Source organism: Oryx dammah, unplaced genomic scaffold (assembly GCF_014754425.2).
Source record: "Oryx dammah isolate SB20612 unplaced genomic scaffold, SCBI_Odam_1.1 HiC_scaffold_23, whole genome shotgun sequence".
NCBI classification, from domain to species: Eukaryota; Metazoa; Chordata; class Mammalia; order Artiodactyla; family Bovidae; genus Oryx; species Oryx dammah.
In genome coordinates, this window is record NW_024070207.1 from 107,617,367 (window position 1) to 107,622,416 (window position 5,050).

A 5,050-nucleotide genomic window follows, 5' to 3' on the forward strand; every position below is an offset into this window, starting at 1 on the left:
AGTACTAACACTGACATCTCAGGAAGGGGGGCATTTAATCTTTATCTTTGAATCTGACGTTTTTTTCCTAAACTTCTGATCAGTGCACCCTTTTCTTTAATGGTTAAAGCAGATAGGCAATGTATGCTTAATAGACCACAAAGCAGGGTGCATAAAGTTTTAAGTTAAATCATGTATAAGCCACAATGACTTGCCCATACCTCACTGTGAATTTTCTCCCATCAACTGGCATCTAGTGTATGGAGGCAGGAATTTTGCTCAGCATTCTACAGTGCCCAGAGTAGCTCCCATGACAGTTGTCTGGCCTCAAAAGTGCCAGGGTTGAGAAATCTTGCTAAGCTGTCCAGTCAGTAAACTATGGCCCCTTGCTTGCCAAATGCACACCACTCTGTCTTTGTTGATAACATTTCATTGGAACTTTGCTTATATGTAATATATATGACCTGCCTCTTGAGAAACCTGTATGCAGGTCAGGAGGCAACAGTTAGAACTGGACATGGAACAACAGACTGGTTCCAAATAGGAAAAGGAGTATGTCAAGGCTGTATATTGTCACCCTGCTTATTTAACTTATATGCAGAGTACATCATGAGAAACGCTGTGGAAGAAACACAAGCTGGAATCAAGATTGCTGGGAGAAATATCAAGAACCTCAGATATGCAGATGACAACCACCCTTATGGCAGAAAGTGAAGAGGAACTTTTTAAAAAGTCTCTTGATGAAAGTGAAAGAGGAGAGTGAAAAAGTTGGCTTAAAGCTCAGCATTCAGAAAACGAAGATCATGGCATCTGGTCCCATCATTTCATGGGAAATAGATGGGGAAACACTGGAAACTGTGTCAGACTTTCTTTTTTTGGGCTCCAAAATCACTGCAGATGGTGATTGTAGCCATGAAATTAAAAGATGCTTACTCCTTGGAAGGAAAGTTACGACCAACCAAGATAGCATATTGAAAAGCACAGACATTACTTTGCCAACAAAGGTCCATCTAGTCAAAGCTATGGTTTTTCCTGTGGTCATGTATGGATGTGAGAGTTGGACTGTGAAGAAAGCTGAGCGCCGTAGAACTGATGCTTTTGAACTGTGGTGTTGGAGAAGACTCTTGAGAGTCCCTTGGACTGCATGGGGATCCAACAAGTCCATTCTAAAGGACATCAGTCCTGGGTGTTCTTTGGAAGGACTGATGCTAAAGCTGAAACTCCAATCAATACTTTGGCCACCTCATGCGAAGAGTTGACTCATTGGAAAAGACTCTGATGCTGGGAGGGATTGGAGGCAGGAGGAGAAGGGGACGACAGAGAATGAGATGGCTGGATGGCATCACCGACTTGATGGACGTGAGTCTGAGTGAACTCTGGGAGTTGGTGATAGACAGAGAGGCCTGGCGTGCTGCAATTCATGGGGTCACAAATAGTCGGACACGACTGAGTGACTGAACTGAATATATAGCATGTGGGAATGGATAGGTGAGGCACATGTTATGGACACTTTTAATAGGGATTGTTTTTTTAAAAGTAACAAAGAAAAGGATTAACTTTAAAGCAGAATCTTCTTAAAATATACAGAAATTTGAAAAGAGGGCTATGCCTACACTTTGTTTTTTGCTGCACTGTTTCCCTGGGATCTGGTGGTGGTGTTTCCCTGATCAGCATACTCTGGGGGAAAGATATTTTGCTATAGGCCATGTGAGTTCTGTTATACTTCTCTTCTCAGCTGTTTCTCTTTGAATTTGCAGATGTACTAATAAAGTATGCAAGAAATAGCAACAGACGAAAAGTGAATATTACCAAGGATAATATTCTGTTGGCAAGAAAATGAAATTATATTTTAAAGTTATTATTTGCAGTGGAATTTATTACTTCCTCATCATGCTTTCACTGTAATTTCTACATAAAGTAATAATTTCATAATACTTAACATATGTATGAACTGGGTAACACATTGCAAAGTAAAAGACATTTGCACAGTTTTATAGTTATTCTCTCTTCAAGATACATATTGATTACCAAGGGGAAAATAGGAAAATAGTAACTCTACAGCAGAGAAACCTGACAGACACCACCTTAACCAAGTGATAAAGGTCAATATCATCAGTAATAAGAAATGTTGACATTATGAATCCCTTCATATGATGCACTGAGAACTCACTGTCAGTTCCTTGGTGTTCTTGTCAAAAAATGTATAACTGAAATTCATTATGAGGAAGCATCACAAAAATCCAAATTGAGAAACATTCAGCAAAACAACTGGCCAGTTCTCTTAAAAAGTGTCAAGGTCATGACACTTCCTCAGGTTGGAAGACATGACAAGTAATTGCAGTATGCCCTTCTGGATACAAATAGCTGAGACAAGAAGAAAAGCTATAGCAAAGGAGAAAAGGAGATATAACCATTTGAATGCAATATTCCAAAGAATAGGAAGGAGTGATAAGACAGACTTTCTCAGTGATCAATGCAAAGAAATAGAGGAAAAGAATAGAATGGGAAAGACTAGAGATCTCTTCAAGAAAATTAGAGATACCAAGGGAACATTTCATGCAAAGATGGGCACAACAAGGGACAGAAATGGTATGGACCTAACATGAAGCAGGAGATATTAAGAAGAGGTGGCAAGAATACACAGAAGAACTATACAAAAAAGATCTTCATGACCCAGATAACCACGATGGTGTGATCACTCCCCTAGAGCCAGACATCCTGGAATGTGAAGTCAAGTGGGCCTTAGGAAGCCTCACTACAAAAAGCTAGTGGAGGCAATGGAATGCCAGTTGAGCTATTTCAAATCCTGAAAGATGATGCTGTGAAAGTGCTGCACTCAATATGCCAGCAAATTTGAAAAACTCAAGAGGTGGCCACAGGCCTGGAAAATGTCAATTTTCATTCCAGTGCCAAAGAATGATCAAAGTATCACACAGTTGTACTCATCTCACACGCTAGTAAAGTAATGCTCAAAATTCTCCAAGCCAGGCTTCAACAGTATGTGAACTATGAACTTCCAGATGTTCAAGCTGGATTTAGAAAAGGCAGAGGAACCAGAGATCAAATTGCCAGCATCAGTTGGATCATTGAAAAAGCAAGGGAGTTCCAGAAAAACATCTACTTCTGCTTTATTGACTATGACAAAGCTTTTGACTGTGTGGATCACAATAAACTGTGGAAAATTCTTTAAGACATGGGAATACTAGCCTACCTGACCTGCTTCCTGAGAAATCTGTATGCAGGTCAAGAAACAACAATTAGAACTGGACATGGAACAGACTGGTTCCAAATCAAGAAAGGAATACGTCAAGGCTGTATATTGTCACCCTGCTTATTTAACTTATATGCAGAGTACATCACGTGATGTACTTTGGGCTGGATGAAGCACAAGCTGGAATCAAAATTGCCGAGAGAAATATCAATAACCTTAGATATGCAGATGACACCACCCTTATGGCAGAAAGTGAAGAAGAACTAAAAAGCCTCTTGATGAAAGTGAAAGAGGAGAGTGAAAAAGTTGGCTTAAAACTCAACATTCAGAAAACAAAGATCATGGCATCTGGTCCCATCACTTCATGGCAAATAGTTGGGGAAACAATGGAAACAGTGAGAGACTATTTTTTTTGGGGAGGTCCTCCAAAATCACTGCAGATGGTGACTGCAGCCATGAAATTAAAAGATGCTTGCTCCTTGGAAGAAAAGCTATGACCAACCTAGATGACATATTAAAAAGTAGAGACATTAATTGCTGACAAAGGTCCATCTAGTCAAAGCTATGGTTTTTCCAGTAGTCATGTATGGATGTGAGTTGGACTATAAAGAAAACTGAGTGCTGAAGATTTGATGCTTTTGAACTGTGATGTTGGAGAAGACTTTTGAGAGTCTCTTGGACTGCAAGGAGATCCAACCAGTCCATTCTAAAGAAAATCAGTCCTGAATATTCATTGGAAGGATTGATGTTGAAGCTGAAACTCCAATGTTTTGGCCACCTAATGTGAAGAACTGACTCATTGGAAAAGACCCTGATGCTGGGAAAGATCGAAGGTTGGAGGAGAAGGGGACGACAGAGGATGAGATGGTTGGATGGCATCACCGACTTGATGGACATGAGTTTGAGTAGGCTCCGGGAGTTGGTGATGGACAGCAATGCCTGGTGTGCTGCAGCCCATGGGGTTGCAAAGAGTTGGACACGACTGAGGGACTGAACTGAACTTCTGGATTCAGTTCTGGAACAGTAAAAGGACATTATTGTGATAATTGGTAATATTTGATTAAGTATTAGTATAAGTATTTTGTAGATTAGCTAGTAGTGTTCTATCAGTGATAATTTCCTGGTTCTTATGTACTATGATTTTATAAGGTGATAATTGGGGTGAGGAGTTGTATGAAGGTAAAGGAACTAGATACTATTTTTGCAGTGTCTTTTGGTTATATATATGGATTTTTGCTCCACCAAGCCTAGCACAAATTAGCAGCTCCAGAAAAGCTCGAATTAATAAATATGCATCCATTAGTTTAATATTAAATTTTATTTGTCTGTACTTTCTTTTAACTGTTTGTTTCCTGAAACTAGATCTTAGGTTCATCTCCAGAGAAGCCAATTATTTTCTGTTTGTATGTAGAAGCCTGCAAAATTCCAGTGCTCAAATGTGTCCACATTTATTTTCAAAGACTAATGAAACCTCACATCTTCTACTAGAAGACATTGCATTAGTAGCCTCTCTAGAACAGTAAGAAAATCACTATTGGTACAGATAACACGAGCAGAATCCTAAGGGCCTGATTTGAAATGTTAGCATATAATTTATATTTAGCATTAAATTTGTGAACCTGTGTTAATAACTTAAATGTACATTTATATGTGATTGGATGCCATCATCAACTCAATGGACATGAATTTGAGCAAACTCCAGAAGATAGTGAAGGACAGGGAAGCCTAGTATATTGCAGATCATGGGGTCTAAAAGAGTAGGAGATGACAGAGCGACTGAACAACAATTTTTTTGAAATCTTTTAATTAAAAAATATTGTCTTTCATTTGTATTGAAATCTTTTGAATTTACCACTCAGA